Genomic DNA, 13967 nt, shown 5'->3' with positions numbered 1-13967 from the left:
TCTTTCCAGAGGTCTTTTATATTTCCTGGATCTTCAATAATGGTACCATCCTCTGTTTCCATCTTTACTGGTACTTCAGAAGCCTTCCTTTTATTTTTCATCATTTTATAGAATAATTTCTTATTGCTCTTCACATCTTCAAGTTTTTTTGTAAACTCTTCCCATGCCTTTTTCTTTGCTGTTTCCACTACTTCTTTGCACTTCTTCTTTTCCTCTATATATTTTTATGATCTTCGTCATTTTTAGTGTTCCACCACTTTCTCCATGCTCCATTTCTCCTTCTAACTGCTTGGATTGTGGTATCATCCCACCAACTTGTCTGTCTTATTTTTTCCTTTCCAGATGTTCTGGCACATACTTTTTGTGCTGCTTCGACTAAGGTGTCTTTGAATAAACTCCATTCTTTTTCTACATCGCAGAAAACTTCTTTTGGAAATTTTTGTGTGATTAATTCTCTGTACTTCTCAGCACATTCACTCTCCTTCAGTTTCCAATCCCGTATCCTCATCACTTTCTTCTGTTTTCTATTTTTCACACTGATTCATTTTCCATTGTCCCACCAGTAATCTATGGTCTCCATCTGCACTCACACTTGGAATTACCTTCACATTGGTTACTTTGTCTCCCCATTCCCTATCTGCTAGAATATAATCAATTACACTCTTGGTTCTTCCTTCCCAACTGTATCTGGTGATAACATGACTTTCTCTCTTCATAAACCAGCTGTTAGCTATTTTCATTCCATTCCTCTGGAACAAATCCAGGAGTCTTTCCCCTTCTTCATTTCTGCCTCCATATCCAAAACATCCCAATACTTGCTCCAATCCCTTTCTGTCTTTGCCTACCTGTGCATTAAAATCTCCCATCACTCTTCTACTGTACTATGGAGTACAATTTTCGATCTTTTCACTTAAAAGTTTTGTTGATCCACTGTTGTGGAATTTGCTGTATACATTCTGGTGGTGATCAGATGAAAGGAGCTCTTGTCTTAAGTAGCTAATGCCTCATCACGTGCATGAATGGACTAAATGTTGTTGTACAGTTACTCTGGCACACAATTGGCTGTTATATGCAATTCCCAAAGATTATTCAATTATTCTACCTTTTTGTGTATACATATACGAATTTGTCTGAGGCTCTGGTCTGTAGATCCATCAATCACTAAAGTATTGCTATTTTCATCGGTAGTATCATTCCAGTAGCTACTTACCCCCTGCTTGCCAATCTTATTGAGAGATCAACACACACTCCTTGAGCTGCCCTCATTTGTTATCCTGCCCCTTTAATTTCCAACAGTGAGTTGGTATAGAGCCTCACCTATTTGGAAAGATTTACCTCAGTAGCTCTGACATTTTCATTGACCTATGAAGTGCAGGGATAGGTATGTAAAAAATGGAGACATTAATCTGTTGCATGATACCACTCATTCTATGTGGGTAACTCCTAATATTTTATCAACTCATTGTATAGAGTATAGGGGTGCTTGGTAAAAGTCATGTCACACGCAGTGTTTGATTTTTTTCCATACTGAAATTTTAATGACACGTGTTAAATCTTCAATTACTTCTATAAAACAACTTGTTAACTCTTTGATGCACAGATTTTATGTTTAATTAATTTTTTAATAAAACATGCATTTTCTATGTCTGGTGGGGTTGCTAATAAAGGAAAACATGAATTAAAATTTTTTATTGTATTGATTTTGGTTTTAGATGGTGGTATATATAATATACCACCATGCCACTTAGGGCCGTACCTAAAGTTTTTGAGATATCTTGGTTTGTGCTTGTAACTCACCTTTAAATTCTACTCTAAGCAGTAATAATTAGTATAATTAATGTAAAATAATTTTATTTCTGGCAATTGGTCATTTACAATACAAAATCAAATTACAAACCTTACAAATAAAATATGTTTCTTATTCCTTTTTGTGAAAATCTTGAAAGCACCTTTTTGTTTTGCTAAGGCACAAAGGCACTTTGCATTCAGCGCACATCCAGAAAGTGCGCACTTGCTTCTTTTTTGTACTGCATTTCGCACAACGTCTGGCGGTAGTACGCTCTGGCTGGTGGGATGAATTGTCGAGACGCTGGCGTGAGGAAACATATGGCTTGTTTTTCTTTACGTGGACTTGACTCTCATGAAGTCTAGATGGCCTCAATGGTGTTTTCTGGGTTACTAAGCTTTGCAGGATACTCATCCTGAAGACTTTGGCAGTCATTTTTTCTCTATCGCCTAGTTCCTTCCAAATTATATAGCTGTTGACGATACTGACATCAAGCAGGTGAAAGAATATTCGGTGCCACCACTTTTTACTTCTCCGGCTTATTTCATATGATTTTTTCAGTTGGTCGAACTTGTCGACATTGTTCATGTGTGCATTGTAATCCATCACTGCTTGAGGACAAGGTAGCTCTATGCGTGAACCATCTCTTTCACGGCGAGTCACTGTAGTAACTTCAGGACTGTGAAAATTTGAAAGGAGATGAACAGCTCTCTTATCTTTCCACTTCAAGTAGAGGATGCCACAGTTGCTGACCCTCCAGTCAAATTCACCTCTGCTTAATTCTTTGTCTGTTTTTAATTTGGGTAAATGTTTCCTTGTTGGTTGAACTGTCCCACAGGCATATATGTTTCTCTGCTGTAAACCAGCCAACAAGTTATAGCTATTGAAATAGTTGTCGAAATAAAGATAATGGCCTTTATTTACGAGTTCAGAGGACAAACTCAGCACTACATGCTCCCCAAGGCCTGTTTGCACTGTGTCACCTACTTTTCCGGTGTAAATATCAAATTTCAAGTTGTAAGAGGTCTTGTCACACAGCATCCACACTTTGTAACCACGCTTTATGGGTTTATCTCTCATGTATTGTTTCATACTGTTGCGGCCTTTGAATTTGATCATTGACTCATCAATTGCTAGGTGTTTGCTGGGTTGGTAACACTTGGAAAAAGATTCAGATAGTATCTTGATCACTGGTCGCAGCTTGTACAGTTTGTCATAACCTGGGTGTCCTTTTTCTGGATGCAATGTGTTATCATTCAGATGAATGTTCCTCAGTAACCATCCAAACCGATTTACTGCCATCAGAGATGCAATATAACGATCATGAAGTTCTGGGGCACTAGACCAGTAGTCTCTGTATGCTGGCATACGCTTTATACCCATCAAAATGTTGATTCCCAGGAAAGTTCGTATTTCATTGTCAGTTGTTGGAGTGAAAGACTTGCCAGATTGCGTCGCATATAAATTTGTTTGGAAAACGATTAGCTCAACTAGCTCTTTTGGAAATATTTTTTCGAATATATCGATAGGTTCTGGATCATCAATGTCCCTAATAAAAGCACTTGGTCCTGATTCACTGTCGAACTGCATTCCTGAGGTAGCATTGAATTGTTGTCCCCAAGTTGGCGCTGTGTCAGCAGCGCGTTTTGGCGGAGTGGACTCACTTTCTTCCTCGCTCTCTGAAACTTCGCCTTCAGACGACACAATAGCCTCCGCAACAATGCTTGCTTCATAATCAGATTCGTCATCTGTGGTGTCAACAGTGGAATCCTCGTCTGATGGAATTTCACACAATAATCGTTCGATTTCTTCATCTCGTAAGCCTCTTCTTGACATTTTCATTTTCAAACAACAGCCTGAATCCAAGTAAAGAATACGTAAGCAAAACAAAATGGAGAAAGAGCTAAAATAAGTCACAACACAATTAAAAACTAAACTTTGTAGCGGAGGATTTCGAATTTTATACTAGGAAACGAAATGCAATAGAATACTGCTACATGCACGGTGGTACAAATAATATACCACCAAAATAAATTGTATATAAATAACGGAAGATTGTGCATATGAATGTATACATGGGTTCATACCGTAGCTGTGACGTCCAAGATATGGAAAAAACACAGGCGCAACAAGAAATTCGTTATAAACCACTATTCACACGCAAAAACCATGCACAACTCAGCACGCAGCTTTCACAGTTGTAATCTATGCAATTCTTGGCGGGAACTGATTCCTTATAGGCAGTGAGTGCCATCTGTCTGATAAGTAGAGAACTAGGTGAGCATATTAGAGTGGTGGTCGTGCAGTTAAACCACTGTGCAAAGAGCCAAGAAAATTTTCAAAAGGTGGTATACTATGTATACCACCGTGCTCCAAAGAGTTAAGACTACCAACCATGAGGTGAAAGCAACCTTGCAGATACAGTAAACAATTTAGACAGTGTTGCAAGAGGATCTTTGATGGTTGATAATTAAAGACAATGGGCTAAGCCCTTAGTCACTGCTGATAAATGTATCCTGTTAATTGTAATTTACTACAATGAAATTTGTATGTCATGGCAGGCAGTGTTCCACACTTTCATAAAGACGAACTGACATGTTGCAGCTAATTCCACATTCACACAGTATGTTTGACATTCACTATCAAAAAACTAGAAATTGTATGGAGACAGTCTGTTGAAGATCAACTTTAATTGAGGACTTCCCAATTGTGGCAGACTTAATGAAATAGGATATTAACATTATGAAAAGGATACGAAATGTTCTCGCAAATTGGTACAATGAAAAGATTGATAACTCTTAGCTTTCAGCCCAAAGGCCTTCATCTGAAGTAGAAAAATACACACACATGACCAATGTCTCTTACTACTGTGGCCAGAATGTACACTCCTGGAAATTGAAATAAGAACACCGTGAATTCATTGTCCCAGGAAGGGGAAACTTTATTGACACATTCCTGGGGTCAGATACATCACATGATCACACTGACAGAACCACAGGCACATAGACACAGGCAACAGAGCATGCACAATGTCGGCACTAGTACAGTGTATATCCACCTTTCGCAGCAATGCAGGCTGCTATTCTCCCATGGAGACGATCGTAGAGATGCTGGATGTAGTCCTGTGGAACGGCTTGCCATGCCATTTCCACCTGGCGCCTCAGTTGGACCAGCGTTCGTGCTGGACGTGCAGACCGCGTGAGACGACGCTTCATCCAGTCCCAAACATGCTCAATGGGGGACAGATCCGGAGATCTTGCTGGCCAGGGTAGTTGACTTACACCTTCTAGAGCACGTTGGGTGGCACGGGATACATGCGGACATGCAGTGTCCTGTTGGAACAGCAAGTTCCCTTGCCGGTCTAGGAATGGTAGAACGGTGGGTTCGATGACGGTTTCGATGTACCGTGCACTATTCAGTGTCCCCTCGACGATCACCAGTGGTGTACGGCCAGTGTAGGAGATCGCTCCCCACACCATGATGCCGGGTGTTGGCCCTGTGTGCCTCAGTCGTATGCAGTCCTGATTGTGGCGCTCACCTGCGCGGCGCCAAACACGCATACGACCATCATTGGCACCAAGGCAGAAGCGACTCTCATCGCTGAAGACGACACGTCTCCATTCGTCCCTCCATTCACGCCTGTCGCGACACCACTGGAGGCGGGCTGCACGATGTTGGGGCGTGAGCGGAAGACGGCCTAACGGTGTGGGGGACCGTAGCCCAGCTTCATGGAGACGGTTGCGAATGGTCCTCGCCGATACCCCAGGAGCAACAGTGTCCCTAATTTGCTGGGAAGTGGCGGTGCGGTCCCCTACGGCACTGCGTAGGATCCTACGGTCTTGGGGTGCATCCGTGCGTCACTGCGGTCCGGTCCCAGGTCGACGGGCACGTGCACCTTCCGCCGACCACTGGCGACAACATCGATGTACTGTGGAGACCTCACGCCCCACGTGTTGAGCAATTCGGCAGTACGTCCACCCGGCCTCCCGCATGCCCACTATACGCCCTCGCTCAAAGTCCGTCAACTGCACATACGGTTCACGTCCACGCTGTCGCGGCATGCTACCAGTGTTAAAGACTGCGATGGAGCTCCGTATGCCACGGCAAACTGGCTGACACTGACGGCGGCGGTGCACAAATGCTGCGCAGCTAGCGCCATTCGACGGCCAACACCGCGGTTCCTGGTGTGTCCGCTGTGCCGTGCGTGTGATCATTGCTTGTACAGCCGTCTCGCAGTGTCCGGAGCAAGTATGGTGGGTCTGACACACCGGTGTCAATGTGTTCTTTTTTTCATTTCCAGGAGTGTATTTCAGATGAAGGAGCTTTGGCTGAAAGCCAAGATGGATAACAGTGTAAAATTGTTATTCCATCCTGGGCTTTGTGTTGTTATATTATTACCATTCTTATACATGTTATGTGTACTCTGCATCAGGTAGAATGAATCTGTACTATTTACCACAGTTACTCAGTGTACATACATATTATTATATTGCAAAGGAAATTTTTCTCAACACCTTGTCAGTCATATATAGATTTCAGTAGTTATAGGTAAGAATTGCAATCTACCTTTTATTTTAAAGCTGTGGGTGGTGTGGGAGTTATCCCCTTTTGCAGTTAAACATGTTACATAAGTACTTCATCATTAAATATGTATTGTTTACATTTTTTTGCTTACTATATGAAAAAACACTATTTCACAGTTCACAGGTACTCTGCGTTCTTGTGCCACATTTAAAAGCAACATTCAGATCAGCTTTTTTGGTTCTTTTGTATTGCATGGGAGCAATGGACAAGCCACAAGTAAAGTTTACAAGAGAGTTGCAGTTGCAGATCACCTTGGCAACATCAAGGTATGTCAGTATCTGCATTGATTTTTGATTAAAATCACTTGCAGGCCAAGTTATTTTAAAGTTAATGATTGTATTCCTATTCAGGTGACACAGTTGTCTTCTCCCAGCAGCGAGAGGCAATATTGTGATCATTCCTCTGAACCTCCTTCTCTCGTGGAAAGTGTAATTGACACACAATGCATACCCAGGTGGGGTAGTCCCTACAGTTAAAAATAAGGTTGCAGTAGCACATTAACTGGTTGTGTATCATCAAGGTGCATAAAGTGATAACATTTATTTACATAAATTCTTATTACAAGGCAATTTTTTCAATTAATTTTGCTTTCTACGCTTAATCAGACCGTATCAGTCCAAGGGAAAATATAGTGAACACAAATGAGAGAGTGCTCAGCTACAGTTTCAGACAAATGGCTGAATTTTCCAGGTTTTCTGTTCAGTGAACAAATTACCACATGGAGACAGAAATGAGTATAGTATCTGATTCTGAATTATATTTTTAGGAGCATGTTATTTTACCACTTCACTGTACATGATTTGACAACTTTGTATTGTTACAGGTTGCTGCAGAAGTGGCCTTGGTGTTCAAGCAAGACAGAAAGGCAAATTTCTGAACTTTTTTTTTTATCATGATGCTATTACATCATCCTAAGGATATGATGTAGCTAGTGCCACATTCTCAAAGTCTGTCAATGTTTATAGTGCTGTAGGTCAGGTTTATAACCAGCCTAGCCAACTGCCTTTCATCTTGTTCCTCTGATGAAGTTGAGCTTCTGGGATTGTCACTGCCTTGGTTTACTGCCTCCTCACTGCTGTGGACTATGTATGTGAGTTGGACATATGAAGAAATGTCATTGTTTTATTATCCTTTTTGAGCGAAAACTAAATGTTACAGATAATAAAACAATGTGGTATCAATAATTATGAACAGTTTTCTAAATCATTTGCAATTACCCGCTAGAATCCACAGATACGAAAGTAAAGTAGTTTGACTATGGTGCCTGAAAAATGTAACCAACCTAACAAACTTTCAGCTTTTAGGTTTGTTTACTTCACAAGAGGATTAGAACTTTAAAAATGGCATATACAGAGCTTACTACAGGGGAATTTCTGCACCTGGTATTGTCCTCCTGATTGTCATTTGGCCTTTCCTTTTGTATTTCTGGAGACTCTTGCTCACCTTATCATTCTTCTTTGGTACCACCATATGGGCACCAGGTAGACAGTAATCCAGTATGGTGTTTTTTGGGGAGAATAACTTAAGGCTACTAATTCTGAATGTTATTAGAAATGTTGGTAGCCCGGCAAAACTTGCTACCATTCTATCAAATAATTCATGGTTGTGAGTTTGTTGTAACTCTATAATAGGTATGTTTCAAGTTGTAAATAAATTGTCCCAAGTATCACTGTTACAACTAAAGAAATAATGGTTCTAAAATTCCCCTATTTTACTTTTGTAATTCACGATCTTTTATATCCAACTTGCCATTTTTTACAACAAATCATGTGATCTGTCTTGTATGTTATGAGATACATTACATTTCAAATTGTAGATACCACAAGCACTTCAGTTTCATCATTGGCCACTAATGTTTTCCTGTGTAACATGGTGGCACCAATGTGGTAAGGATTCTAAAAAAAATGTCTGCAATGTTTTGATTGTGGTACTTCATATTATTTTAAATTATATTTTCCTTCACTACTGAAGCCAGAACATCAAGTAAACAAAAATGTATATAAGAGGGCCTGCTTGGCTTCATATCTCATTACCTGAAACAACCAAAATGGAAATCCTTTAACACAAGATGGTGCTAACAGAATTCTCACTGTAAATGTTGCATTTCACCCTCAGGAAGTACTATGGTGGGTTATTGGTTTGAGAGATGATATAAATGTTGCTCTATCACTATGACAAGCAGAAAGCACTCCATAGATTTAATAAGCCTCCACTACACACAATGTGCAATGGAACAAGTGGTTTGTGTACCTGAATGTAATGGAACATGCTCCCATTCAACCCAAGTTTAACTTTATCACTTATCTCTCTGTACTGACAAGGTAATTACTGTACAAAATTTCACAAACTGAAGATATATTACATTTTTTAAACAATGTAACACATTTGCAACTGGTTAAATAACTGAAGTTTTGTTATGTTTTAACACACTGACTGGCACACACTTAATGATGGATATTTCACAGCCACGCACACAGTGCTAGGCTCTGGGCTCTGCTGTGGCCTCAAGTGGCTACGTATTGTTGGGCATATAGTTCTACTGTGGCTGCCTGCAGCCACATGGCAGACAGAGTGTTCAAGAAATAAAAAAGTATTTCTTATTGAAATTATTATAATGGAAAATCTCATTTAAAAATGAGTCCAGTATTAGAGCTGGGCCATCCTCTTGCTGAAAAGCACAACACAAACCTATTCATTGGGTGCTTCAGCAACACAATGAAGTGTGCAGACAACGGTCATTTTCTGTGCTTCTCATAATACACCATGGGATGCTACATGGACACAATCATGTAGCCCATTATTGTAGACCGGATGTGCAATTGTTCTGTGCAAACATGTATAGATGTAAAAAAAATTAACAAATGATGGAACTCTAGCAATTTTAGGCCTGTACACAGATGAAAATCGATGGTATGCTGGTAAGAGCTGGCAGTTTATGAATCGCACATATATCTGTACAGTACATGTATGGTTAAGAAACATACCTGCTTCACCTAGTACTAAAAGAGAAATAATGTTGTGGGGAGATTTTAATGTATGTTATTTAACTGAAAGTGCTAAGAAAGATCTTAGTTGTTCAGTGTTTTTGCAGTTTAGAAGCAGTTAGAGGTACAGTGAAAAATCTGCAACCATAAACTCTAGCTTATGACAGTCTCCTGTATATATATGGTACTGACAGTTTTAATATTAAACATGCATAAATGAGTTTTCATCACAATTTCAAGAGGTATTTCCACAATCACCAAAACATTGCCATTCTTCAAAAAAGACGGATTTAGGAAAACAATCATTAATGCAAAAAAGGAGCTTAATATTACTATTTCAGTATCTAAGATGACAAAATTATTTGCGTCAAATTGTAGCAACAGTTAGTACTTCAGAAGGAAACTGATGTCTGAAAAATAATGAAAACTCCTTTGGAGAAACAGCAGAGAAGCCCAGCCCCTTGAAAGTCTGTCCTCCCCTACCCTGGCCATTGCTGTCTTGATCTGCATCCCTTCCTCCATGCCATTCTGTTAAAGTGTAGCTAGAAGCTTTGCCCATATGGGCTTTTGGTTCCCTTATCTCCATGAACATGCAAATATGGTCAAAGGCTTAGGATAAAGAGTATTCTGTGCACCCACTGTTTACTGTTACCCTTAATCTCTGTACAGTGCTTGCCAGTCTGTCATGCTAACAGTTATCAAACATAATTTTAATCACAATAAATAAAATAGAGAATGATCGACACCAGACTGAACTGAACATTTGATATTCTACTACATTTGTAGAGGAGACCAAGCTCTGCGACTTTTGCTTTACATCTCACTTTCATGCCACGAAGTTGACTATGGTTTTATGCCACCGAAGAATAAAGGTCCTCAGTGTTATAGCACAAAATACTCCATCATAAGTGTGGTTAAAACTATTGCAAATAACTTTTATAAGACTGAGAGAACGACAATGAACAACATGTACTAAATTCTGTGGGGGTGCACAGAATAAACAATACTAAAACAATGTTGTCACTCTATTAATACAGTCTCCAATATCAGTATCTGGATGCAAACAAATGAAACATACTTGTGACTGTGTAACTGACGTACTTGTATGGGCTACCAAGCTGCTTTCCAAAGAAGCTAACTACTTTCCATTCAGTATTGGCATATGAGGATACATTCCAAATAGAGATGAGCAATTTATAAATGATGCAGTACACAAAAAAGAAATTCAGTGATGTACTTTTTTCAAACAATACAAATTGTTGCTGTTTACAAAATCCACCACGCCCCTCAGGGTAAAAAAGGTTCAGAAACTGCATATATTATGCCAACCAACAACCAACCAAATCACACAGTTACCTCAGTATTTAGTTTGTGAATTAAGTTTAATCTCCTACTACCACTCAGAAGGTAGCCATATATTATTTTCACTTTTTATTAACACATTATTGCACACTATTGGTACAGTTCTGTATGTATGAAGCCATGATTGAGTGTGGGTGGGGACAGTACACTGCTCTTAATGAAAACAGTAGAACAATACATACATTTTCAGAAAAATAGCATTCACATGAGAGTAGTACCGGTAATTGTTTCATAATTTATTTACATTTCTTTTTAAATAGTCTTTTTTTTTTTTTTTTTTTTTTTTTTTTTTTTTTAACAGTCGTCTGAACATCCACATTCAATTCCGAAATTGCGGATAGGGTGTGGGAATGAATGTTCTAAATGATGTGCTGACACGAGTCACTTCATATATTCAGCAGCAATTATAGAGAAAGAACTCTTTGAGTCTGTGACAAATTTCAATTTTTAATCAGACTTTGGTGAATATGTTGCAACAAACCAATTAACGTGTTTTTCGATTCTATGTGCAATTTTCTGGAGTATGTCTGTTAATATGGCACATCATTAATCAACTAGGGAAAGCACGCAAAATTTGGCAAATATAATTGGAAGACATGTCGTACGCATATTTTGCCATGGATGAACAAACAGACACAGTATAGTTTCGTAGAATACAAGAGAAAACTCTCTGACTTATCCACATGTTAGCTACATAGTTTTATTGTGTGGTTAACACACAGTCCTCCTCCTCAGAGACTCCGTGTGAGGCTGACCTAAGCTTTCATGTCAGCTCGATTTGTACTCGGCGATCGACGTATCGACATACTTCGCGAACGCTGGGCTACGTCATTTTTGACGTCACTTCCTTAGCTCATTCGGGTGAAACGAAGCTTTCTTGTGTGTGTGTGTGTGTGTGTGTGTGTGTGTGTGTGTGTGTGTGTGTGTGTGTGTGTTGGGGGGGGGGGGGGGGGGGAAGGGGGGGAGCGCACACACAAAACTAGTATCATGATGCAACCTAACATGACCAACACTACAAGTTACCAATAGTGAATGTAAGATATTAAATTCCCTTGCACCTCGCTCTGTAGTTGCATTTGTGCCCTGGAAATGCCTGGGTGTGCACCTGTTAAAATGTTGTCAGTTGTTGTAGATTTCACCCCACTGTGTTGCTGAACATTTTATGCACAGAAACTCGTGTTACTTTGCTTGCTGTTGTAAATTCATGTCTCAGTTCAGGCTGTGTTCTTTTCCAATATAATTGCACGGTTCTCCACCCTCTGAAGAAGTGCTGCAGTAAGAATTGTCACACCAAACACTGATAGTATCGCATGTCAGATTCGTGTGTTTCAACATGTTGACACTTGTGATCAGTTACACAAATTGTTGTGCAGTTCGAAGATTGGAACGGAATTTCAGATTTCAGTATTTTATTTTTTATTGTTTGCAAGTTTTGATGAAGGATTGTTTAGTCTGTGAAATGTCTGATGTTACTTATCACAATAATTTATCTGTCTTGTGAATGCTCACAAGAAATTTTTAAAGTGGTGGAGACACTGTAATGTAACGTCTGTAGTTCTGTATAATAAATGGATGAAATAATATATTTCCAGAAACTGTTTTAAAGCAGTTGCACACTGCTGTGCTCTCTGGGAAAAATTAAAATCACTGTGGAATATAGAGTGCAATAGAAAAGATGCACAGTGAAATTCACAAATTCATCATAGTAGTATGCTTGTCTGCTCAATAAACTGAGTGAGCTAATGAATATTAAATGTCAATTATGATAGAGAACCAGTTGTTTCAGAAGGTAGTGTGTGGACTGCAGGCATTATGTTTTCTTTTCTCTATAAGGTCTGCAGTGTGACAGAACTTGTTAGGATAAGTCTTACAGTTGGGAAAGCCACAGTGTAGGAGCCAGAGTGTCGGGAGGTGGATGCAGCAGCAATACGGGGTCTGGCAAGGATATTGCAGAGACTGGGAGGGTGATACAAAGGTATTCCAGGTGTGGTGGGCAAATTGTTGGACTGAAGGGACCTCATTTCTGGGCACAATTTAGGGAAGTAACAGCCTTGTCGAAGTGGCATTACCTAATTTGAAGGTGGAGGGGGGAGAAAGGAAAAGAAAAGAAACTATTGATGTTAGCAGCATTGGCACTTTTGCGCAGTCAGTGACGATGAGCGAGTACGTGTGCCAGACTAGGACTCGAACCCGGGATCTCCTACTTAGTAGGCATTACATTCAAGAACTGGGTAATACTGAGTGACAAGAGGTTGCTTCCTAAGTTGTTTTTTGGAGAGATCAGCAGTTACCAGGATTGGCTGCGATGGCCATTTTGAACTGGGCTGGTGAGGTAATTACGTCCAGTGAAGGCTGAGGTGAGAATGAGGTGTGTTGCTGTAGAGTCTGCATCAGAAGAAATATGTTTGCCTCAGGTGCCAAAGCTGTGTAGGAGGGAACATTTGACGTAGAAAGGATGGCAGCTGTCAAAATATAAGTACTGTTGTTTGTTAGTAGGTTTAAAGTGAATAGAAGTGTGTAGCTGACCCTTGGTGAGTATGAGGTCAAAATAAAGGAAAATGGCATGGGATTTGGAGCAGGGCCATGTGAAATTTAACTGGGAGAATTTATTTAGAGATTCCAAGAATTCTAACAAGTCAGCCTCACCATGAGCCCATGTAGCAAAGATGTTGTCAATGTATCTAAACAAAACCAGAGGCTGAAGGCTTAAGGAGCCCAGGAAAGCTCCTTGGAGCGACCTGTGAAGAGGTTGGCACAGTCGTGCCCCTGATCTGATTATATATCTGCCCCTCAAATGCAAATCAGTTATTTGTAAGTATAAAGCTGATTAAGGTGAGCAGGAAGGATCTCTCTTAGGTTTGGAATCAGGTGTGCACTGATTGAGGAAATGTTCACTGGGATCCCTGAGCTTTCAGCCTCTGGTTTGATGAAATCTTTTCCGTATGAAATCGTGGTGAGGCTGACGTGTTAGGAGTCTTGGAATCTCTAAACACATTCTCCCAATTAAATTTCACATGCTCTGCCATTCCTTCCATGTTAAACATTCCCACCCATACAGCCCTGGCATTTGACGCAAACATATTTATTCAGATGCAATCTCTTTAGAGCAGTAAACCACCATTCTCAGCTCAGCCTTCGCTGGACACGATTACTCCACCAGCCCAGTTCAAAACAGATAACTCAGGCTGTTACATCCAATTCAGGTACTGCTGGTCTCTCTGAAAAACATATTTGGAACACACCACTAGTCA

General features: G+C 40.0%; 1 protein-coding gene across 5 annotated transcripts in view; it reads left to right on the top strand.

Annotated features, from left to right (window-relative positions):
• Positions 1 to 7554, top strand: part of LOC126483784 (ankyrin repeat domain-containing protein 1-like) — a 116276-nt gene extending 108722 nt beyond the window's left edge. For 4 of the 5 annotated variants that reach the window (XR_007587775.1, XR_007587776.1, XR_007587774.1 and 1 more), the window contains 2 exons: positions 6487 to 6636; positions 6721 to 7554. The gene's annotated coding sequence lies outside the window, so the exon portion shown is untranslated. The remainder of the gene's footprint in view (positions 1 to 6486; positions 6637 to 6720) is intronic. The other variant, XR_007587778.1, reaches the window with a different exon arrangement.
• The last annotated feature ends 6413 nt before the right edge of the window (positions 7555 to 13967 follow it).

This window comes from Schistocerca serialis, chromosome 6 (genome assembly GCF_023864345.2).
Source record: "Schistocerca serialis cubense isolate TAMUIC-IGC-003099 chromosome 6, iqSchSeri2.2, whole genome shotgun sequence".
NCBI classification, from domain to species: Eukaryota; Metazoa; Arthropoda; class Insecta; order Orthoptera; family Acrididae; genus Schistocerca; species Schistocerca serialis.
The sequence above is the reverse complement of the archived record's forward strand: the minus strand, read 5'-3'. Positions and strand labels throughout refer to the sequence as shown.